General features: G+C 45.6%; 1 protein-coding gene across 1 annotated transcript in view; it reads right to left on the bottom strand.

Moving 5' to 3' along the window:
* Positions 1–9357, bottom strand: part of LOC127584364 (ras association domain-containing protein 2-like) — a 35308-nt gene extending 25951 nt beyond the window's left edge. Inside the window, 1 exon segment of the mRNA XM_052041086.1 lies at positions 9264–9357. The gene's annotated coding sequence lies outside the window, so the exon portion shown is untranslated.
* Between the last annotated feature and the right edge of the window lie 16163 nt (positions 9358–25520).

Below are 25520 nucleotides of genomic sequence, written 5' to 3'. Positions count from 1 at the left end.
CCTGCTGCCAATGGATCCTTATCAAAAAGAGCGAGACCAGTGACTTGCCACAAGTCCCTGTGCCTTGCTGTGTCAAGAGAAGTTCTGTGGATGTTGCGAAAGTGGGGTGCTGAGCTAATGCAGCGCATGACCAAGTCATCCTGTGACGGATCCTCAAACAAACCCCACACAGAGAGAGACAGGAAAACAGCCCAATCTGCTGAAGCTGTGCACGGACAGGAAGTGGACATCGCTGGCAAACCCAACATTTATTGACCGTCTCCAAGTGCCCTTGAATGGAGTGGCTAGCCAGGGGCAATTCAGGGTCAGCTCCATCACTCTGGGCAGGAGTCACATGAAAGGAATAGCAGATTTCCTTCTGTGAAGGACATATGCAAGCCAGATGTGTTTTAAAGATGATCTGGTTGTCTCACTACCGCTCTTACCGACACTTAAATTCCAGATTTTTTTTGTTGCGAAAAAAAAAGTTTATTAACTAATTTTAAATTTCCCAGCTGTTGTGGAGAGGTTTAAACTGTGGATCATTTGTGCAGCCCTTTGGGTTTCCAGCCCAGTAACAGAGACACTTTGCTTCCATATGCTGTGGCTGGAAGAGTTATGCAGACCACAGACACCAGGAAACAGAAGTTAGTTCAAAAGAACAAAAGGCAGGGAGCAGAGAGGCCCCTCAAACATAATGGCAGACATGCTGTTGGTCTGAGATGAGCAAACATACGAGGCTTTCAGATCCTCATTTACTGAACGCCTTCCTGTATTTTGAGGAAGTGATCAGCTGACCTTGCATCACTACAGTTGCCCGACTGCTGTTGTGTTCAGTTGTCCCAGCTGTGTCTGGTACTCAAGCCAAAGCACGTCCTCCATAGACTCAGCCAATGAGCCCATCTCAGCAGTGCAGACTCCGAGCCCCAGTCTGCCCAGCATTTTCAGTGGATTTCTGCACTCCTCTTAAAACAAAAAAAAACCCTCTTGCTCAAATCAGTTCAGTGGAACCGAAATAATTAACTGAACACTGCCCATCAGACAACATTGAAATGAGACGGTAAGAGTCCCAAGGGTTGGGGGTGGGACCAACTGACGGCTGGGATCCCCAAAGTCATTTGTCATCTCTTTCCTGACATTGAATCACATTGAAATCCTGGCACGAATATAAAGCATCATTATACATTGCAGGCAGCCTGTTATTTCTGGTGTTTGTCTCTATTGATTAGTGTGGATTTGTATTCAGTCAGTGGGCAGTGACATTATTCTTTCAGTGTGTGTGATCATGAGCCACTGACTTTGATCTAGCCTTAATAAACCATATTAACTTTCATGCCCTTTTTTTTATTTAAAAAACAGTTTTCAGAATGAGCAAGGCCAACATTTGCTACCCATTCCTCGTTGCTCCGGAGAAGGTGAGCCATTGAAGGTGCTCCCACTGTGCTGGTGTGTAGGGAACTGCAATATTTAGACATAGTGAGGTTGAAGGAATGAGGATATTTCAACATGTGCTTGGAGGGGGATTTGGGGCAGGGTTCCTACTTTTTGGGACTTCCAGCACTGAGGTGAACAACAGGAGTGGAACTACTGCAACACTGGGTTTGGTGACGAGGAAAGCCTACTTCATCCAAACACAGTTCCTTCCCACCAACACACCAATCAATGGTGCTCCAAACCAGCCCATGACCTTCAGCTGCTATGGGATACTGGGGAGTACATAGACAAGAGCTTCAGGGAGACAGTCACTCCGAGGCTGCAGGAGGCAGGTAGCTGGGTGACTGTCAGGAGAAGGATGGAGAATAGGCAGGTAGTGCAGAGTACCCGTGTGGCTGTTCCCCTCAATAACAGGTATACTGCTTCGGATACTGCTGGGGGCAGGGGACGGCCCTACCAGGGGAAAAGCTGCAGTGACCAGGTCTCTGGCACTGAGCCTGGTCGTGTGGTGCAGAAGGGAAGTGGGGAGAAGAGGAGGGCGGTAGTGATAGGGGATTCCATTAGTAAGGGGGGCAGACAGGAGATTCTGTGGATGTGAAGGAGACTCCCAGATGGTATGTTGCCTCCCCGGTGCCAGGGTCAGGGACGTCTCGGATCGGGTCCACAATATTCTGAAGGGGGAGGGTGAACAGTCAGAGATCGTGGTACATATTGGTACCAATGACATAGGTAGGAAACGAGATGAGGTCCTGAAGAGGGAATATAGGGAGCTAGGTCAGAAGCTGAAAAGCAGGACCTCGAGGGCAGTAACCTCTGGATTGCTGCCTGTGCCACGTGCCAGTGAGGGTAAGGATAGGATGATTTGGCAGATGAATGTGTGGCTGAGGAGTTGGTGCAGGGGGCAGGGTTTCAGATTTGTTGATCATTGGGATCTCTTCTGGGGAAGGTACGACCTGTACAGAAGGGACGGGTTTCACTTGAACTGGAAGGGGAACCAATATTCTTGCGGGCAGGTTTGCTCGAACTGTTGGGCAGGGTGTGAACTAGTTTGGCGGCGGGATGGGAACTGGAGTGATAGGTCAGAGGTTGGTGCATTCAGTGTACAAGCAAATGCAGAGTGTGGAAAGACTGAGAGGAAGGAGAGACAGTTGAAAGGGCAAACTGCAGTCAGTTGGATGGGCTGAAGTGCGTCTACTTTAATGCGAGAAGTATCGGGAACAAGGCTGATGAACTTAGAGCGTGGGTCAGTACGTGGAACTATGATGTGGTGGTCATTACAGTGACTTGGCTGTCACAAGGGCAGGAATGGCTGCTGGATATCCCAGGGTTTCGATGTTCGAAGGGACAGGGACGGAAGTAAAAGAGGTGGGGAGTGGCTTTGCTGATCAGGGACAGTGTCACAGCTGTAGAAAGGGAGGATGTCCCGGTGGGATCGTCCACCGAGTCCGTGTGGGTAGAAGTCAGAAACAGGAAGGGAGCGATCACTCTATTGGGAGTATTCTACTGACCCCCGAATAGCAGCAGAGACGCTGAGGAGCGGATCGGGAGGCAGATTTTGGAGAGGTGCAAAAATAACAGTGTTGTTGTCATGGGTGATTTCAACTTCCCTAATATTGATTGGCAACTCCTTAGTTGTAAATGGGATAGATAGGGCAGATAGATGGGGAAGGATTCCCGATACAGTATGTGGACAGGCCAACTGGAGGAGAGGCTGTACTGGACATGGTAGTAGGCAATGAGCCTGATCAGGTTTCAGATCTCTCGGTGGGAGAACATTTTGGGGACAGTGACCATAACTCCTTGACCTTTACCATAGCCTTGGAGAGGGATAGGAGCAGACGATATGGGAAATTATTTAACTAGGGGAAGGGGAATTATGCTCTTAGGCAGGAACTTGGGAGCGTAAATTGGGAACAGATGTTCTTGGGGAAGTGCAGAGCGGAAATGTGGAGATTGTTTGAGGAACATTTGCATGGGGTTCTGGATAGCTGTGTCTCACTGAGGCAAGGTAAGGACTGTAGAGTGAAGGAACCGGGGTTGACAAGAGATGTAGAATAACTTGTCAAGAGGAAGAAGAAACTAGCTGAGGTTTAGAAAGCAAGGATCAGACAGGGCTCTGGAGAGTTACAAGGTAGCCAGGAGGGAGCTTAGAATGGACTTAGGAGAACGAGAAGAGGGCATGAGAAGTCATTGGTGAGTAGGATCAAGGAAAACCCCAAGGCATTCTACACATATGTGAAGAAACAGGAGGATGACTAGCGTGAGGGTAGGACCAATCGGGATAAAAGAGGAAACGTGCCTGGAGTCGGAAGAGGTAGGGGAGGTCCTTAATGAATACTTTGCTTCAGTATTCACAGAGAGAGACCTTGACGTTAGTGAGGATGGTGTACAACAGGCTGATACGCTAGGGCATGTCAATGTGAGGAAAGAGGATGTGCTGGAACTATTGAAAAACGTTAGGATAGACAAGGTCATCAGGGCCAGACAGGATATATCCAAGGTTATTACAGGAAGCTAGGGAAGAGATTGCTGCACCTTTGGCTACAATCTTTGCATCCTCACTGGATGCAGGAGTAGTGCCAGGTGATTGGAGGGTGGCAAATGTTGTTCCTTTGTTTAAGAAAGGGAGTAGGGATAACCTTGGGAATTACAGACCAGTGAGTCTTACTTCAGTGGTGGGCAAATTACTGGAGAAGATTCTTAGAGGCAGGATTTATGGGCATTTGGAGAAGCATAGGCTGATTAGGGACAGTCAGCATGGCTTTGTGAGGGGCACCTCGTGCCTCATGAGCCTGACTGAATTCTTTGAGGATGTGACAAAGCACATTAATGAAGGTAGAGCAGTGGATGTGGTGTACATGGATTTTAGTAAGGCATTTGATAAGGTTCCTCATGAAAGGCTCGTTCAGAAAGTCAGGAGGCATGGGATCCAGGGAAACTTGGCTGTGTGGATACAGAATTGGATCGCTCATAGAAGACAGAGGGTGGTGGTAGATGGAGCGTATTCTGCCTGGAGGTCGGTGACCAGTGGTGTTCCGCAGGGATCTTTTCTGGGACCCCTGCTCTTTGTGGTTTTTATAAATGACTTGGATGAGGATGTGGAAGGGTGGGTTAGTAAGTTTGCTGATGATACAAAGGTTGGTGGTGTTGTGGATAGTGTAGAAGGGTGCTGTAGATTACCACAGGATATTGACAGAATGCAGATTTGGGCTGAGAAGTGGCAGATGGAGTTCAACCTGGATGAATGTGAAGTGATACACTACGGGAGATTGAATCTGAAGGCAGAATACAAGGTTAATGGCAGGACTCTTAGCAGTGTGGAGGAACAGAGGAATCTTGCAGTCCATGTCCATAGATCCCTCAAGGTTGCCATGCAGGTCGATAGGGTTTGTTAAGAAGGCGTATGGAGTGTTGGCCTCATTAGTCGGGGGTATTGAGTTCAAGAGCTGCGAGGTAATGTTGCAGCTCGATAGAACCCTGGTCAGACACGCTTGGAGTATTGTGTTCAGTTCTGGTCGGCTCATTGTAGGAAGGATGTGGAAGCTTTAGAGAGGGTGCAGAGGAGATTTACCAGGATGTTGCATGGATTGGAGAGCATGTCTCATGAGAATAGTTGGAGTGAGTTTGGGCTTTGCTCTTTGGAGAGGAGGATGATGAGAGGTGACTTGATAGAGGTGTACACGATGATGAGAGGCAACAAATCAAGTTGACAGTCAGAGACTTTCCCAGGGCAACAATGGCTAACACAAGGGGGCATAATTTTCAGATGAGTGGAGGAAAGGTATCAAGGGGGAATGTCAGGGGTAAGTATTTATTTTACACAGAGTGTGGTGTGGTGCATTGGAATGCCACTGCCTGGGCATAAGGTTGTGGGGGCAGATACATAGGGACATTTTAAGAGGACTCTTAGATAGAACACTATGAATGATAGAGAAATGGGATGCTATCGTGGGAGGGAAGGGTTAGGATAGATCTTAGAGCAGGATAAAATGTACAGCACAACATTGTGGCCGAAAGGACCTTGTATTGTGCTGTAGTGTTCTATGTTCTAACTAATCAAGCTCTGTGGGCAGCAGAGGTCAGGTACCTGAAACACAATCTACAGGTTTCAACAGGACCTGCTAGGGTCTGCTAATAACAGATGGGTTTGGATCAGTTGCTGAATATTCTGTCCAGGGGAGGAGGATTTGCTCAGTATTACTGCTTGTGAAGACCATGTCTGAGATCATTATATTCACAACAATGCTCGGGTCAGGTCGGGAGTGTTGACAAATCCTCAACTTATTACCAATGATTGGGTCATGTTTTAACTTATACCCGAACAAACCTTGAGTAAGCAACACTCTCACCCACATCTAAAGATTGTGACTCAATGCCCCAATCCAGAGAACTGAGCAGAAATGTCTAGGCTCACACTCCACTGCAGTACAGAGGGAGTGCTGCACTGTCATAGGTGCCAGCTCCTGGATGAGACATTGAACAGAGGCCTGTCCACCCCTCTCAGACAGACACAGATTCCATGGCACTATTCCGAAGGGAACGCCTCCCCAATGCCCTATATTTCTCCCTCACCAACATCCTTATCACATTGTTACTGTACCCAAACTTGGTGGCCGTGTTGCACACCTTACAAACAAAAATTTAAAAAGTATTAATTGGTCGTGAAGCACATTGGGATGTCCTAAAGGTGACGATGCAAGTCTCGTTTCCCTTCATCCTTGGGCACTGATTTCTCCACAGTACATGGTGAACATAACCCATGTGCCAATGCATCAAAACTCACCATAATATTTGAGAACCAATGACCTGGGGCATCCAGATGGAGCGCAGTAAAGTCCCAACGTACAATACCAATGTGCTGCTGAGAGTTGGGACCAAGGTGCGTTCAGGAGACAGATGAACACCAGCAGTCACAGGCTCAGTCAGGACCTGTTTCCATGGCTGGAGGAGTGCGTTCAGGGTATTGGGGCCATTGGAGCATCTGGGGGTGGGTGGGTGCACTCAGCCAGAAGGATGCAAGGCAAGTTAGCGAACTAAGCTGATCAGGTTCCCAATCCAATATGTACTGGGAAAACTTAGCTGTCCCCTAGGACTGACCAAGGAAGTTTGCCCCAGGACAACAGGGTCTAGGTTTACCAACAATATCCCAATAGGAAGTGTCATCCTATGCATCTCTGACATAGAAAATTATACTGGGCACAAGGAAACACCCTGTCAAATTTCAGAAGTGACAATATGCAGCTTGTAAATGGTTGGCAGGGTAGTGTAGCAGTTAGTGTAATGTTATTACAGCGCCAGCAACCCAGGTTCAATTCCCACCGCTGTCTGCAAGGAGTTTGTGCATTCTCCCTGTGTCTGTGTGGGTTTCCTCTGGGTGCTCTGGTTTCCTCCCACATTCCAAGACGTACAGGTTAGGAAGTTGTCAGCATGCTATGTTGGCACCGGAAGCATGGCGACACTGCCGGCTGCCCCCCAGAACACTCTACGCAAAAGTGCATTTCACTGTGTTTCGATGTACATGTGACTAATACGATATCTTATTTTGTACAATATCTTGTTCTGGAGAAATAAATTTTCAAATGCTGAAAAAGTATGGGATTGAATTCTATGACTGACAGCAGAGAAAGAGGCCATTCAGCCTTTCAAACCCGTGCCAGCAATAGTTTTTGTTAAAATTGGATCACTGATTGAAATCACTCCATGGCACATAATGAGGGCAAGAAACTGACTTTGGACTGTGTGCTCATTGTAAATTACTCTTTACGTTCATCAATATGTATCACACAAATTCCAACCTGGCAACAGGCAGCTCCATTCAACCAGTCTTGGTTAGGGTTACACTGTTCACGCAATGGCACCAGTCTACATTGCCATGTCCCCTTTGTGCCCACCACATCTCTGAACTAATTTAAAGACCAATTAGGTCTTTGCTGCCATCACTAATTCTGGGTTCCACAGCCTCAGTCCTGGAGGAAAAATATTTCCCATTCTCCATCCCAAATCTCTTCCATGTAATCACATACCGACATCCCCTAGTTCTTGTTGCCTCCCCCCACCCTCCATTCAATGATAATTTTGCAACTACTCTGCCTCAGAGAGTCATACAAGCACAGAAACAGGCCCTTCAGCCCATCGTGTCAGTGCTGACCATCTAAACAAAAGCCCATTTACCAGCGCTGCACCATTGTGATTAGTGCTCATCTAGATAAGTAAATGTTATGAGTGTACCTGCTTCCACCACACACCCAGGCACCAACCCTTCATAATTTTAAACATTACTATCTATCAGATTCCTCTTTAATACCATCCAATTTCATGAAACAGCCCAATTTTTCCCAAGGCTTCCTGTATTTCGGAAGGCAGATCTTCACTGGACCATCTCTGTGTCCCAGTGCTCGTCAAACAGAGCGGCTCGCCTGCGTCAACCACCTACACTCCAGCTCCACCACAGGCACTTGTCTATAAACCAGCAACACCAAGCTACGAGAGCAGAATTGAGCACCTACCTCAGCACTTGGAAGGGCAGGTTGCCACAGTTAATCTCTCTGCACAGCTCTGCAAAGCAAGGCAGAGCTGCTGCTGCTGTGGATCAGGGACCACAGCTGCCAGAAAGCTGTGGGGGCGTCTGGGCCCACTGAGACACCCAATACCCAAAGGGGCAGGGAAGGACGGCAGATGATCGGGTGAAACAAAAGGCAAATTGGGTTCAAGAATCAAACAAGCTTTGAAATTAGCAGAACGGAGGCAGAGTCCAGCATCCAGCTCAGAGGCAAGGCCAGCAGGAGAGAAATGGGGCCCTCAGTTCAGTAGTGAGGGGAAACACCAATAGAAACACCAGTCTCCAAGTAAAGGCAATGCACGGAATGGGTTCTCGGGTTTCGTAGTAGAGGCCAGAGTGCAGACAATTGGGCTATCAGTGGAGAGTCAAGGATCTCAAACGGTTTAGCAAAGGGGCTTCCAACCTTTCTATAAACTAATTCAACAAACAGTTCAGGAAGCCCACCTGAGCCTCGCAAGGTTGCAGCGGACTGGTCCCCTGGATGTTTTGAGTCCATCCATCCCCTCCCGCTCTCCCCCCTTTCCCCTTGGAATCACCAGAGGCCCTTCTGTGCCCGAGGAACCGGTGCTTCATCCCAAGAACTGCCGCCCCACTGACAGCGGCGTCGGCACCACAATGTGCTCCCTCCCCGCGGTGTCCGAGCGGCTAGCTACCGTGCCACCAACAGGCAATATGCAAAAGCAGCTGCTGCCTTCCAGGGGGTCGCATTTCACAGCGCAACCAATGCACACAGCTAGTTCATTTCTGGCTTTATTTTTTAAAGCTGCACATTTTTGTTTACTGGGACGGGCGCCACCGAATGCAGCACTGATGTGCTCAGAGAATTTTCCCTTCCACTGACTACTCTGACCCTGGCCTCAGCAGTGCACGAGGCAGGTTCGCCCCAAAGGCAACGGGCAACCTCCGGTCACCTCAGTCGCTGCGAGATCCCCGTGAAGCAAGGGGACAAGACAGTGCTGTGTGGGCAGCGGTTAACTCTTATCCGTAAACCAAGGCCACCCTTGGTGTTTACTGCAGATCGAGCCCTGGGCAAGGAGCCAGTTGCATTTATTAAAAATCCGCGTGGATTTTAAAAGAGCAGTCGGTGCCTTTACAACGGGATCTCTTCCCTCGCTAAAGGAGCCGTGTACTGCCCGGGTGCAGCAATGCTCGGAGAGACAGAGGTGTTAATTTCACAGTGACCTTACTGCACTCGTTCACTTTCCCTAACTGAGTCCAGACTTTGGGCAAAGAGGAACCTGTCTATAATTTAATTCCAAACACCAGCAGGGAGATTTCCATCCTTTATTACCTTGTTCGAAGCCTCTTTATTCTACCGATGCAGCGAGCCAGCAGTCGGACCCCGATTGACAGACTGATTGAAGAAGTCCCGAGCCATAGCTCCGGCTCCTTTTAAAGAGACAGCGGGGAACGACCGCGTTTCAAATGATTGACGGACAAGCGGCCAATCAGTGCCAGGTGACGACTGGCAACATTGCCGATAGCGGTGACGACAAACGACCAATGAACGTGAAGTGGGGCGGGCCCACCCACTGCGCAGGACAATGACAGAATGCGTCAGCTGGTGGTTAGGATGTACAGATGTTTTACACACTATTATACACACTTAAATCTGTACACAGGAATATATAATACGTATATTGAATGCATACTTTTATAATGCACGTACATATCGAGTCATGTAAGGAGCGTTCCATTTGCCTGCGTTTGGCCCATATCCCTCTAAACATTTTCACATCCATGTAACTGTCCAAATGCCCTTTAAATTTCACAATTGTACCCACCTCTACCACTTCTGCTGGCAACGCGTTCCATACTCACTGCCCTCTGTGTGGAAAAAAATTGCCCCTCAGATTCCTTTTAAATCTTTCCCCTCTCACTTTTAAACCAGTGGCCTCTAGAGGACTCCCCTAGAGTATATACTCCCTTGGATTCCCCTATCCTGGGGGAAAAGACTTTGGCTATTCATCTATCTATGCCCTTCGTGATTTTATAAACCTCTATAAGGTCACCCCTCAGCCTCTTGTGCTTCAGGAAAAAAAGTCCCAATGTATCCAGCCTCTTGTTATAACTCAAGCCTCCAGTCCCAGTAGTATCCTCGTAAATCTTTTCTGCATCCTCTGCACTTTAACAACATGCTTCCTATAGCAGGGTGGACCAGAACTGCACGCAGAACTCCAAATGTGGACTTCCCAACATCTTGTGCAGCTGTAATATGACTTCCCAACTCCTTCCTGATGAAGGCAAGCATGCCAAATGCCTTCTTCACACCCTGTCTACCTGTGTCGCCACTTTCAAGGAACTATGAACCTGAACTCCAAGGTCTCTATGTTCTACAGCACTCCCCAGGGCCCTACCATTCACTATGTTTGTCCTGCCCTGGTGTGTCTTACCAAAATGCAAACACTTTGCACTTGTCTGAATTAAATTCCATCTGACATTTCTTGGCCCACTTTCCCAGTTGATCAAGATCCATTGTAATCTGAGATAGCCTCCTTCACTGTCCACTGTACCACCAATTTTAGTGTCACCCACAAACTTACTAACCATACCACCTACATTCTCATCCAAATCATCAATAGAAATGACAAACAGCAGTGAACCCAGCATTGATACCTGTGGCATTCCAAAGACGTACGGGTTAAGAAGTTGTGGGCATGCTATGTTGGCGCTGGAAGAGTGGCGACACTTGCGGGCTGCCCCCAGAACACTCTACACAAAAGATGAATTTCACTGTGTGTTTTGATGTACATGTGACTAATAAAGAAATCTTGTCTTGTCTTGTCACAGGCCTCCAATCTGAAAAACAACCCTCTTTTTCATACCATCAAGCCAATTCTGTATCCAATTGACTTGCTTGCACTAGATCCGATGTGATCTAACTTTCAAGACTATGCACAAACATATATTTACACACATGCATATATGTTTATCCATAAACATACCTGTACACATATACATATGTGCATATAAACGTACTGAAAGATTATCCATCAATGTCCTGGAATTAAGTGGGATGTATTTGTAAAACAAATCATCATTCTGGGTTTTTTTTTTACAATATATTCTGACCATTAAAAGGTTATAAATGGAATCAGAATATTTTTGCAACCTGATTGCATTTGAGGGTGCGAAGTTTAGCTCGCCAGCTTTGCTTTCACCAGTTCCCTCGGAAGTTGCACTACAAACAGCTCAAAGCATTTGCAAAAGTCAGTGGCGAGAGCCATCAGTCACTTTTAGAATGTGCAGACAGGTGAACTTTAAGAGCATCGAGGATCTTTTGATAGTGAAGGGGATGTGATGGGTTAAACGCAAACCCTGAGTGTGCCTCACTTAAATTACTGTTTAAACCGAGTTCAGGTTTAACACAAAGCAACATGTGCACTGCACTGCCCCAGGGGAGGGCATGGATTATTCAGGGAATCCTGTCCATCTGTTTGCCCATCTGTATCAGTTTCAGACTGGCACAAGAGATGAAATCATTCCTGATTGGTTAGCAGATCTTTCCAGGATCTCCTGGATATACTCAAAGGGGTGGTGATCTCCTCTGAGGAAACACACAGTAGGGGCTGTCCCTGTTGCTGCCCTCTGGTGTCGCAACCCGTGATGTCTCTTTTAAAAGAAGATTTATTTACATAATTACAATATCATCTTCTTCAGAATATTTCATAACTTTCAACTTAGAACATAGTATTCTTGTCCAGGATGCAAGCTAACCACTGTGGATCCACAGGTCCCAGAAGGCCTCCAGAGAGCCAGCAGGTACCACATGTTCCCTCTCCACTGACAATTGGGTACAGGTGTATCCTCAGAAGAGGGCAGTGATCGACTTAGGTGGACCCCTCGGTGGCCCACTGCTTGGCCAGGCCCAGGAGCTGACTGACAGGGAGTCTCCATGACCAACTTTGACACCCCTCCGCACCAGGTGACCGAAGATTAGAAGAGAAAAGAAGTCGAAAGTCTGCACCAGGAGCTGAGGAACTGAATGGAGACAGATGTATCCACGACCGAGGAAGTGTGTGTCCTGGGATAATGTGGTGTCAGGAACTAAAGACAGGCCCATTGTAACAGGAACAGAAGGTGACACTGCCTCTTTCCATATCCTCTTTGTTTAAGAGTGTTCATTTTATTTTGCAGCTACTTTACATTGGGGCTCAGTACTATAACCGGATCTTCTCATGATCTTAGTGGAACAATCATAAGCAGAAATGTCCAGAGTTCATTTGCCATGTAAGATTCAACAAATTCTGATCAGTTCAGCATCATCATTAGAAGGAAACAGGTAATTGGTTCCCACCCTACCAGTAAAGGCACTCAAAGCCCTGAGTTGGTGCATCAGAGAAGCCTATTTCATCCTTCACGACCTCTCCAGTGCACTGTTGAAATTCTTCTAGTTCCGATTAAAGATCATTTACATGAAAATTAAACGTGTTCCTTCTATCACAAATGCTGCCTGACCTGCCGAGTAATTCTGTTTTTTATTTCAAATTGTCAGCATTGGCTGTATGTTGGACCACCAATACTCTACAATTAGCTTTAATAAAGCATTCTTTTTTAATTTGCAAATATTACTTTGCCCAAGATCTAAAGATATCATTATTAATTGATATGTGAATGATCTGGTAAGCGGAGGAGGAACGAAACGGTTATACAGAAGCAGTGAATGTGTTGCATCAAACAATCTGCTGGAGGAACTCAGCAGATCGAGCAGCATCTGTGGGAGGAAAGGAATTATCGACTTCTCTGGTCCTGATGCAGGGTTTCGACACGAAACGTCAATTCCTTTCCTCCCGCAGATGCTGCTCGACCTGCTGAGTTCCGCCAGCAGATTGTTTATTGCTCCAGGTTCCAGCATCTGCAGTCTCTTGTGTCTGGCTGAATGTGTTAATGGAGAGAGATAATGCATGTGACACCAGCATGCACACTAACTTGAGCAGATTGACAACAAAGGAGGGCCTGTATATTGTAAGACAGAGACAGGCTACCCTGTTGACTCACAAACAACACTGGCCTTTTAAGCTAAATCAACAACATCCTTGACAAACCAAAACTGGCACAAAAAGCAGCCTGTTAAGAGGGCCTCTCCAAAATCAGGAACATCCAACACACACAATTAGAACAGATTTATCTGCTGACGGTCAGGATCTCAGCCCAACTAATAACTCATGCTTATATAACAGCTATATACCTTCATATGAACATTATCAAAAGAAATGTGATGCCAAGACCAAGAAGCAGACTTTCGGATGAATGACCAAAACCTTAGTCAAAGAAATACGGATCATCTTAAGGGAGGAGAGGGGCCAAGATATTACTGTATCAATGGGACACACTAGAGTAGTGGTTAAACTACTGAGCTGGCAACTCAGAGGTTCCATATTCCATACTTCCTTCCAATGTAGGAGGACCTTGCAGCCCATCAAGTTTATGCTGGCTCATAGAGCAATATCATTCACCACTTATTTTTTCCTGTAACCTGTTCTCCCCACATTCCCATCGAAGCTCTTCAGATTTTACCACTCAGCTACATACTCGGGGCAAGTTACCAACTCGCAAATCTTTGGAAGGCAGAAGTAAACTGGAGGATCTGGATGAAACCCATGCAGGCACAGGGAGAACATGCAAACTCCACCCAAACAGCACTGGAGGTCAGCATTAAACCTGGGTCAATGAAGCTATGAGACAGCAGCACTAGTAGTTACCAGTACCACTGTGCCACCCCATTAGTTAATGTCCCACAGAAGTGCAAATTACATCACGGCAACAAACTCAGCTGTGAATCTGGAATAAAAACGATGTCAGGAATGAAACTACCAGATCGCCATAAAAACCTGACTGTCCTTGCAGTTTTGGGATGTAAATCTGCAGGCAGCACAGTGATTTGCAGGTAGTGCAGCTGGCCCACAGTTCCAGCGACCCAGGTTCAACCCGACCTCTGATGATAGCCATAAGGAGCATGCAAGCTCCACATGTTTCCTCCCACATCCCAAAGACGTTTTGGTTAGTAGGTGAATTAAGTCCTGTAAACTGCCCTGGTGTGCAGGTCAGTGGTAGGAGAATAAGCACGGACGGGGGAGGGAGTGGGGGTGGAAATCAATGGACACATGGTAAAGAATAGCTTACAGGCAGGGAATGGCATTGATGCAATTGGTCTGAGACCTGGCAAAGCCTTGATGGACCAAATAGCCTCCTTCCATGACGTAAGGAAATATGAGACCCACACGGCCAATGTGATTGGCTATTAACTGCCATCCAGTTCATGGGAAGTTATAGATGAACAAAAATCTCTGGCTCTGCAGCAACAACTGCACGCCATAAAAGAATATAGAGAGGGAATTCCAGCGCTCAGGTCCTCGTTAGCTAACGGCACGGTCTCCAAGAGTGGAGAATTCTGTGATGAAACGTTCAGTGCAGGCTAGAAAATTTAATGATTGTTTTTACATTCTCTGTTTTGGCTTCTACTTCAATCAACCAGGCTAAAGGATGTGGATGAGATTATGAGCAAGATATGAATTATTAATATTTATGGTGGTGAAGGAGTCCATTTAGTTCATCACAACTACGCTGGCTTAAAAATGGTTATTCAGACATCCTGTCACCTTAGTCTATCACCCTGGAATTTTTCAAGGGATGATCCAGGTATTTTTTTATGTGGTAGAGTTTCTGTCTCTCCAAACCCTTCAGGCAGTGAGTTCCGGCCCCCACATTTCTTCAGGTGAAGACTGTTCCTCAACTTGCCTTCTACCAACTTCCCTCTCTGACTTCTCTGAGGAGGGCTTTCCATTTTGTTCTATCCAACCCTCTTATAAAGTCACATACCTATCATTCGTAACTGCTCAAGGAATCACTGTTCCTGTTTATTACCAGACAATGGATTTTGCCCCATTGTTGCTTTCTTTTATTTTTCTATCAAATTTTCTTTCATCCTCCGCTCCAAGGAGATCATTCCCAGATTTTGGAACTCTTATCCACAGCAGCTTTCTAGTAAATCATTTCTGTACCTTTTCCAGGGTCTTTGCAGCCATTGGCCCAAGCTAATCACACTAATCTGACAGACTCCATTTAAGGATTAGGATGGTTTTGAGATTGCCAGGTTTCTGTTATATTCCAGGGTCCAGTGTAATGGAAGATGGAATAAGTTCCTCAGGGATAGGAAGTGGCACAGTGATGCAGCCTCACAACTCTAGCAACTTGTCCTGATCTCTGGTGCTGTCTGTGTGGTGTCTGCATGTTCTGTGACAGTTGTGGGCTTCCTCTAGGTGCTCCATTTTCCTCTCACACCCCTGAGTGACCAGAAAGGCCTTGGTTTAGCATCTCATCCACAGATAGTGCCCTTTGCTGGAGGGCTGATAGGCCACTATTGTGTAGGTTGAGTGATAGAATCTGTAGAGAGTTGACGGGAATGAGGGGAGAATAAATGGGTTAGGGTAGTCATTGAGTATTAGAGAGAAACAGCACAGAACCAGGTCCTTTGGGCCACTGAGTTAGCAATGACCATTAACCAACCCATTTCGTATTAGTATCAAAATTAATACTTGACAGCCAGTGAGGAGGCAGTGGACTGAAGGTCCTGCTTCCATACTGTATCTCTTTACGACTCTGTGGAATTATAGTCTGAGCAGAATCTCCTAACAGACTGCCCTTACTCTGTGACTGGAAGCTTGATGGGCAGAATACTTTGTGTTGTCCAAGCCCATGAGTTCACACATCATGTCCCTTTTATTTAATCAGTTTGGATACTTAAAGTGTCTCCTTTTCCCATCCTGTCCTGTGTATGTCTTAGTGCAGCAACATCCTGATTCATTCTGGCTCCATGCACTCCACCAACTGGTTCCGGGCCAACTCACCTCAATGTCATTGCTCCTCTCAGCCAGCACCACAACCTACCTGAATCTGCACTCCTGGTGACAATCAAGGGACAGTGGTGGTTGACCAATGGGTTTATGGCTCCAGCCCCATACAGTACAGGTGGGAGTCATGTTTGAGAGAATTTGCCTGTCATTTTATTAGCCTGGGAACTTTCTTCATCTGGTTAAACCACATCACAGCATAAAATATTTTAGGTGTTCTTTGATTGCCAAATCACCCGCAAGTTTCTTTTTATTCAGTTGCTGGAGCACATTACAACTTAGACATTGACCTGCACTAAATCCAATACAAGATAAAGGTGAAATGCTGCTGTCTACATTGAGTTTAACAACCACTCTTCCAACATTTTTCAACATCTGGTTCTGCCAGCTGATGGAATGGAATATATGCATTTTTTAAAGCACCAAAGTATGTTAGAGCCAACAGAATTCCAACAAGACTTACTGGTGTGATGAAGAAAGCATGGAAGAGTGATACATGATCAGATAATCTGTTTGTAAGTGATATTGGTCAAGTGGGAAATATGAGCCAGGAAACTGGGAAAAGTTCCCCTGCTGATCTTCAAAATAATGTTGTGGGATATTTTCATATCCCCTCAGAGGGCAGACCCAGATAATGTCTCATTTGAAGGAAGGCACCTCCAACACTGCAGGACTGCCTCAGTTCTGCTTTGAAATATCAGCCTCAATTATGATTGTGTTTCTGTTGGGAATTGAACCCACAGCCTTCTAAGCCAATTGAGATGTGCCACCAACATCTAACACCAAGAAACATTAGTCTTAACAAAGTCTCTTCTCCCTGCACTCCCCCCTCTCCCCCGCCCCCATGCTTAATTCACCATGGAATGGAAATGTTACCTCAGTGACTGGCAGAAAGAGGAACACTGAGCTTCATCACAGACGGGCAGTTATCTCCTTCCACACGGGACATGCTACTCTTCAGACAAACTCAAACCTCAAATCACAGCTCACAACCACTTGGCTGAAAATGGAAATGGTGGCCAGCTAGCCTAGCAGCTTGTTCAATCACCAGTATTCTAAAACTTACAGAGAGTTCTATTGCAGGGAAATTATCTCTGGAGCTCCCAATAGTTTTATGAAATGGGCTTTCCCTTTTCGGAAATCCTTGGAACAGTTCTCAGTCTTTGGTCTTGAGAATAAACATCCAGGCTGATATTCCAGTGCATATCTCAGTGAGTTGTGTAGTGCCAGAGGTACTATCCATTGGATGAGACGCTAGACCGAGGTCATTCTGGTCCCTCATGTGGATGGAAGATGTGTTGAAAATGGCCCTGGTGTCCTGGCCAATATTTATCCCACATCAACATATTGAACAAAACCAGACTTTCTGCTTATTATCACAATGTAGATTGTGTGGGAGCTTTCTATGCACCAATTCCTACTTCTGAGAAACATTACATTGGCTGCAAAGAACATAGAAAGGATGTGAAAGGTGCTATCAAAATCTCTCTTTGGTGCAGGGAACAAGAACCAAGTTGTTAACTCAGCTGTCAAATCCCACTCTCCTCCAAAGTCTCCAGTACTCCAGAGTGGATAGGAACTTCAAGCTCCTCCCAGTGAGTGTCAGAATGTTGTCTTTAATTACCAAGCTGTGATTATATCTGGTACATTGTGAAGTTAAAAAGAAAACGACCGAATAGTTTTGGCAGGTCAGACCATCCGGCCATTATATCCACCTGAGAGAGCAGGCAGAGCATGGGACAGCTCATCTGGAAGAGGCAGCTCTGCCTGTGAAATGACCAGATTCATTCCAACACAAGAACCCTTTCACCAAGATGAGATGGCACATCAGTCTCTACCTCTTACCTCTTCACATGGGAACAGCATCGCCAAAAAGCCTTTCTCAGTCATTTGTCAAAGTCTCCCGTGAGAAACAATACATTCAGAAGGGTTTCTGCCTGACTGACCTTATTGTAGAGATTGCAATCTGTGCCAAATCCCAAACAGAACCTGGGGCAGGATAAGGCCGGGGAAGAGGATGGGATTGTGGCTTCACTTCTTGGCTTTGCACTGCTGGCGAGGAAGATGAATTAAGTCTCCCAGTGACTTCTTCCCTGTTACATTCTAGGCTGCTGAAGGAAAATAGGGTGGTGGGAAGCGGAAACTGAGTTATGGGTTCAATAGAGCAGGCTTCTGGTCCTGTGTGTATTTTCAGTCTTTATGATCAATGGACTCAGCCAATCAACCATCAGACAGCTGCCAATTCCACTGAGTGACTTTTTCTAGATGTTCAAAGCAGCCAGGAGCTTCAAGAGTAAAGCACACAAGGCGCCAGGTCTCCTTCTGACCAAGCTCTGCAATTATGGTACATACGTCAACTTTGATTGTCGTTGTTGATTTACATTTCATTAGATGTGAAGTAGATATGGGTGATTTCTTTCCCCCTTGTGTTTCTAGCATACCTCATGCATCATCTTGCATTTCCAGAGAGACTAACATTATAAAGCAGCTTTCACAATGTTCCTCCTCAGCCAAGTTAAGGCACTTAAAATGCCACCCATGTAAGAATTGGAATTGGTCTATCATTGTAACATGCATTGAGATATGGTGAAAAACTTAGTTTGGCAAGCCACCTGCACAGATCATTTCAAAACATAAGTACATTGAGGTAATAAAGGGAAAAACAATAACAGAATGCAGAATATAGTGTTACAGTTACAGTTACAGAGAAAGTGCAGAGCAGGTAGGCAATAAGGTGCAAGGGCCATGATGAGATAAATTGTGAGATGAGGAGTTCAACATTACAAGACGTCCATCCAAGAGTCTTATAACAGTGGGACAGAAGTTTTGAAGCTTTTGTATCTTCTGCCAATGAAAGGGGGGACATGAGAGAATAGCTGGGGTGAAAGGGGTCTTTGATTATACTGGCTGTTTTTGCAAGGCAGCAAGAACTGTAGATAAAGTCAATTGAAGGGAGGCTGGTTTTCATGATGGGCTGAGCTGTGTCCACAACTCTCTGCAATTTCTTGCAGTCTTGGGCAGAGCAGTTGCCATACCAAGCTGTGGTGCATCCAGATAGGATGCTTGTAATAGTACATCTATAAAAATTGGTGAGGGTCAAATAAATTTCCTTAGACTTCTGAGGAAGTAGAGATGCTGGTGTGCTTTCTTGGCCATAGTGTCTATGTGGTTGGACCAGGACAAGCCATTGGTGACAAGTAGTGCACAGCAATCTCCCACAGAGGGTAATGTGATAAAGATCACATCTTGCTTTTGACATTTATCAGGCTTCATAGCCAGTGACATACAACAATATTCGCTGTTGAATTCTCAGAAATGCAGCAGCCAACGTGTGCACAGCAGGATCCCACAAACAGCAATATGATAATGACCAGATAATCTGATTTACTGGCATTGATGGAGAGGTAAACATTCACCCAGGACAGCATGCGGTTCATTCCAGCTTCTTAAAATGGTCCCATAGGTTCTCTTAAACCACCTGAGAGGACAGGTATGCCTCACCTTACACCTCATCTGTTTATAAGAACATAAGAAATAGGAGCAGGAGGAGGCCATCTGGCCCATCGAGCCTGCTCCACCATTCAATAAGATCATGGCTGATCTGGCCGTGGACTCAGATGCACCTACCTGCCTTTTCCCCATTACCCTTAATTTCCCTACTATGCAAAAATCTATCTAACTGTGTCTTAAATACATTTAATGAGGCAGCCTCTACTGCTTCCCTGGGCAGAGAATTCCACAGATTCACTACTTTCTGGGAAAAGCAGTTTCTCCTCATCTCCGTCCTAAATCTACTCCCCCGAATCTTGATGCTATGTCCCCTAGTTCTAGTCTCACCTACCAGTGGAAATAACCTTCCTGCCTCTATCTTATCTGTCACTTCCATAATTTTATATGTTTCTATAAGATCCCCTCTCATTCATCTGAATTCCAGCGAGTATAGGCGACTCAGCAAGTCCAGGTAACTCAATCTCTCCTCATAGGCTAACCCCTCATCTCCGGAACGGTAGTGTAGCGGTTAGCGTAACACTATTGCAGTGCCAGTGACTCAGATTCAATTCCTGCTGCTGTCTGTAAGGAGTTTGTACACTCTCCCTGTGTCTACATGGGTTTCCTCCGAGTGCTCTGGTTTCCTCCCACATTTCAAAGATATACAGGATAGGAGTTGTGGGCATGCTATGTTGGCACTGGAAGAGTGGTGACACTTGTGGGCTGCCTCTAGCACATTCTCAGTAAAGCAAAAAGACACATTTCATTATGTGTTTTGATGTACATGTGACTAAGAAATAAATATCTAAATATCTTTTTAAAAAATCAAGCTGGTGAACTTCTGCACTGCCTCCAAAGCCAGTATATCCTTCGTCAAGTAAGGAGACCAGAACTGCACGCAGTACTCCAGGTGTGGCCTCACCAGTACCCTGTACAGTTGCAGCATAACCTCCCTGCTCTTAAATTCAATCCGTCTTGCAATGAAGGCCAACATTCCATTTGCCTTCTTGATAACCTATTGCACCTAGAAACCAACCTTTTGTGATTCCTGCACAAGCACTCCCGTCCCTCTGCACAACAGCATGCTACAATATTTCACCATTTAAATAATAATCTGATCTTCTAATTTTCCTTCCAAAGTGGATAACCTCGCATTTACCAACACTGTACTCCATCTGCCAGACCCTTACTCACTCACTTAATCTATCTGTGTCTCTCTGCAGACACTCCACATCCTCTGCACAATTTGCTTTTCCATTCAATTTAGTGTCATCAGCAAACTTAGAAAGGCTACACTCGGCCCCCTCTTCCAAATCATTAATATATATCGCGAACAGTTGCGGGACCAGCACTGACCACTGTGGCACACCTTTCACCACTGATTGTCAACCAGAGAAACACCATTTATCCCAACTCTCTGCCTTCTATTGGTTAACCAATCCTCTATCCATGCTAATACCTTACCCCCAACTCCATGCATCCTTATCTTATGGATAAGTTTTTTATGCGGCAACTTATTGAATGCTTTCTGGAAATCCAAGTATACAACATCCACCTGTTCTTCTCTTTCCCCTGCACTCATTATATCCTCAAAGAACTCCAGTAAGTTTGTCAAATAGGACCTACCTTCCTGAATCCATGCTGTGTCTGTCTGATGGAACCACTTCTATCCAGATGTCTCACTCTTTCTTCCTTAATGGCAGCTTCAGGTATTTTCCCAACTACAGACGTTAAGCTATGATGAACCTTGTTAGTCCTTGTGGATAGATCAGCTCCTTGAGAATGCCAAGGCTGTGGGACCATGAACACCTACTCACCTTCAGCTGTTGTTTCACTGGAGAGGCTGGCAATTTATTTTAATGCTCTTAATTCCTCTGATCAAAGAGATTTCAGATTAAAATGGCCGAGGATTGAATCTCATTAGGAGAAACAGTGAATTTGAAGTCTTGTCTCAATGAAATGGATGGTTGCTGGTCAGCGTGGTCTTGGTGGACTGATATACCTGTTTTTCTACTGTATGCCTCTGTGGCTCTATGACTCTATGAAATGGTACAGTTGTGGCTCTCTGTTAACGGGGAATATGATGGGACGACTTCCCCAGCAGTTCCTCCGGTGAGATTAGTTTCATTACTCTTGCACTCTAGCGAGTTCAAGTGAAGGGAAATTTTCCCCAGGTTGTGATGTGTTGATTGTGTCTCAGTAGTTAGCACTCACGCCTCTAAGTCAGAGAGTTGTGAATGACAGTCCACTTCAGTGAGCACAAACATCTAGCATGACAGTACAGATCTACAGCACTAATACTTGGATGTGACATTAAACTGAGTCCCTGTCTGAACCTAACACCTCCCATGGGAGTATATTAACAAAGAGCAAGGGATTTCCCTGGGATCCTGACCAATATTCATCCATCAATCAACACTTATTCATTAATAAAACATTTTAACTGGTCATTATCACACTGTTGTTTGTGGAATTCTACTTTGCACATTTGGGTGGCCTTGTTTCCTACAACAGTGTCTACACTTCAAAATTACTTCATTAGTTGCTAAGTGCTTTGGAATGTGCTGAAAGTCACATTTGAAATATAAAGTTCTCCTCCCTTTTAAGTCTGTTATGACCAGGTTTCCTGAACTCATTGTCATTCTCTTTCAGGAGCTCATCATCTGTCTTGCCTTGTTCCTCACATTCCTCACACATTGAATCATCTGTCGTAACCTACAGGAAAAACTCAGGTAAGTTGTTATCAGGCAATAAACTGCTCTAAATCCTGGGGCCTGTGAGGAGACTTCCAGACTCAATCAGAGCAAAGAGTTCCCAAGGTTCATAACCCATTGTTAAGTGAAAACATCATGAGTAGAGCACCAAGAAATACGATGTGATATACCATTGACGTGAAGCATGATAAACTTGTAGAGACCATCCTTAAATAAATTGTCCATCAGTACTGGAGTAACAGAGGAATGGAAGATGGGCCTGCAGTTAACAGAGAGAATTGGCAAACACACTCTTCAAAAACTAGAATTGTGCATGCTTAAAAGCAAATTACCTCAGGTGCTGGAAATATGAAATAAAAACAGAGAATGCTAGAAAGTAGCTCGGGCAACATCTGCAGCCATTTCCACCACTGCTCCTAAGGCAAGTGTTGAGGATGACATCGATGGCAAGTTGTATTCACAGGGTTCTTTTAGGAGTGTAACTCAGCATGGAACAAATAGACATAGTTCCAGAGCAGGGAGATGATGGAGGGGTGCTATTATAACATCAATGAGCAATGCAGGAGATATATGAATAGAATTAAGTACAATGTGCCTGATACATTTACCACTGAACATTTGGCTGCACTGACTCAATGGTACTGAGTTGCATGGAGTTGAATACAACCAGTGACAAACTCCTGCAATAGCTTAACCCCACTGACCACATTCTCTGCCAGGGAGTTCTGGGATGCAACTGTGGAGAGTGTCCAGTCAGCCACCAACTGGAACTGAGAGATGTGTGGGGACACAGGTATAAGATCCCAGTCAGTGGAGACCAGCGTTTGGGATGGGTGGGTTGCAGTACTGGGAGGGGTCATGGGCACAAAGGGGGGCCAAACCTGGCTGAGCAGACTTTTAAAAATTTGACCAAATAGGACTGACTTAAGAGGACCTGCAAGCTTGTGATTCCAAACTGTACAAGACAAAGTAAGAAATGGTGCAATGGTTGTTCCTGTCAAAATGGGAGGCCTAGAGCTGTGTCTGAGTAAGGCTGCAGTGCAGGAACAACAGAAAAACATAAATGGATAACAAAATGAACATTAACTGTGGAGCCTGAGTCCAGAGAACAATGATCTACAATAACAAACTCCCACAATCTTGCCATGAGAAGGAGAATTGCTTCCAGAGTCAGGCCAAGGGCACATTGGGTCTCAGAGATACTCATTGACCATTGGGAGAGCAAAGAGAAGATCAACTTAAAAGAGAGCAGGTGGAGGGGAAGAAGAGTGTGGGGTGGGAAAGGGGGGATTGTTCTAAAGACAGAGAAGACTGAGAGGCCAATGAAGACTGGGAAAAGTTGAGAAATTACTTTGGTCAAGTGAGATCTGAGATTCAAAGGCTAAAACCTAGTACAGGAGTGGGAGTTTTTCCAGTGAGACACAAGACCAGCTTGACTTGGGTGAAGAAATCTCAGGTTCAATACTCTCTGGTGAAGGTGCAGGAGAAATGCCCAGCCTACTGCATGGGTAATGCTCCCAGGATGAGAATGGAGAGGAAAGTTATGGATAGAGCACGGTTCTCAGTAAACAACAATCCCATGGTACTGAGGAGTAACACATGGCTTTTCCTGTAACTGTGCCTTCAACAGGGAATTGGAAAAGTACTTGAAAAGTAAACCATGAGAATGGGAAACAGGTCAGTTTGGGAGGGGAGTTGGGAATGAGCTACTACAAGCTTGGTGGGACAAAAGGTCTCTGCAGATCACTACGCTCGGTGTGGTGGGAGATGTTGGATGGCTGAGATAGTTGGCCTAATGATACTTAGATTCTTTCTCTCCCATTTCCATTTCAGCCACCAACTGCACACATATTTTCAAGTATGGGTGGCACGGTAGTGTAGCAGTAATGCTATTACAGCACCAGCAACCCAGGTTCAATTCCACTGCTGCCTGTAAGGAGTTTGTACCTTCTCCCCGTGTCTGCGTGGGTTTCCTCCGGGTGCTCTGGTTTTCTCCCATATTCCAAAAGGCATACAGGTTAGGAGTTGTGGGCGTGCTATGTTGGCGCTGTAAGCGTGGTGACACTTGCAGGCTGCCCCCAGCACATTCTCGGACTGTATTGGTTAATGAAACCACATCTCCACACCACTTCTTTCAAAACTCTAGGATGCAGATCAATGGATCCCTTGGGATTTAACAGTTTTCAGGCTCTTTAACATGGTATTCTTTCAATGAATATTAATTTCTTTTAGTTCCTCATTTGCACTGAATCAATGTTTCTCCAGTCCCACCTGCTTTAAGAAGACCACTATCTACCCAGTATCTAAGAAAAACAAGGTAACATGCCTTAATGACTACCACCCGGTGGCTCTGACATCCACCATCATGAAGTGCTCGAGAGGCTGGTCATGGCACGTGTTAACTCCAGCCTCTCAGAAAACCTCAACACACTGTAATTCGCCTACCATCTAAACAGGTCTACAGCAGATGACAGCTCCCTGGCCCTATGCTCATCTCTGAAGCATCTAGACTGTAAAGGCATCTATGTTAGACTATTGTTTATTGATTGCAGCTCCACCTTCAATACTATAATTCCAAGCAAACTCATCACAAACTCTTGAGACCTGGAACTCAACACCTCCCTTTGCAACTGTATCCTTGACTTCTTGACCAACAGACTGCAATCAGCAAGAACAGGCAGCAACACCTCCGTCACGATTATTCTCAACACTGGTGTCCCACAAGGCTGTGTCCTCAGCCCCCTACTCTAGTCCTTATACAAGATCCTGCTCTAACACTATCTACAAGTTTGCAGATGATACCGCTGTAGTGGGTAGTATCTCAAATAACAATGAATCAGAGTACAGGAAGGAGATAGAGAGCTTAGTGACATGGTGTCATTACAACAACCTTTCCCTCAATATCAGCAAAACAAAAGAGCTGGTCATTGACTTCAGGAAGGGTGGCGGTGCACATGCACCTGTCTACACCAACAGTGCTGAGGTCAAGAGGATTGAAAGCTTCAAGTTCCTAGGACTGAACATCATCAATAGCCTGTCCTGGTCCAACCACATAGACACCATGGTGAAAAAAGCTCACCAGTGCCTCTACTTCCTCAGAAGGCTAAAGAAATTTGGCATGTCCCCTGTGACACTCACCAACTTTTAGCAATGCACCATAGAAAGCATCCTATCTGGAAGCTTCACAGGTTGGTATGGCAACTGCTCTGCCCGGGACCACAAGAAACTATAGACAGTTGTGTACACAGCTCAGCACATCTCGGAAACCAACCTCCCCTCCAAGGACTCTGCCTATACTTCTCACTGCCTTGGTAAAGCAGGCAGCATAATCAAAGACCCCAGACACCCCAGACATTCTCCCTTCTCCCCTCTCCCATCAAGCAGAAGATACAAAAGCCTGAAAGCACGTTCCACCGGGCTCAAGGACAGCTTCTATCCTGCTGTTATGAGACTATTGAACGGTTCCCTGGTATGATAAAATGGACTCTTGACCTC

The sequence above is a fragment of the Pristis pectinata genome, chromosome 29 (genome assembly GCF_009764475.1).
Source record: "Pristis pectinata isolate sPriPec2 chromosome 29, sPriPec2.1.pri, whole genome shotgun sequence".
Lineage (NCBI taxonomy): Eukaryota > Metazoa > Chordata > Chondrichthyes > Rhinopristiformes > Pristidae > Pristis > Pristis pectinata.
Note: the sequence above shows the minus strand (reverse complement) of the source record. Positions and strands in the feature narration are given on the sequence as shown.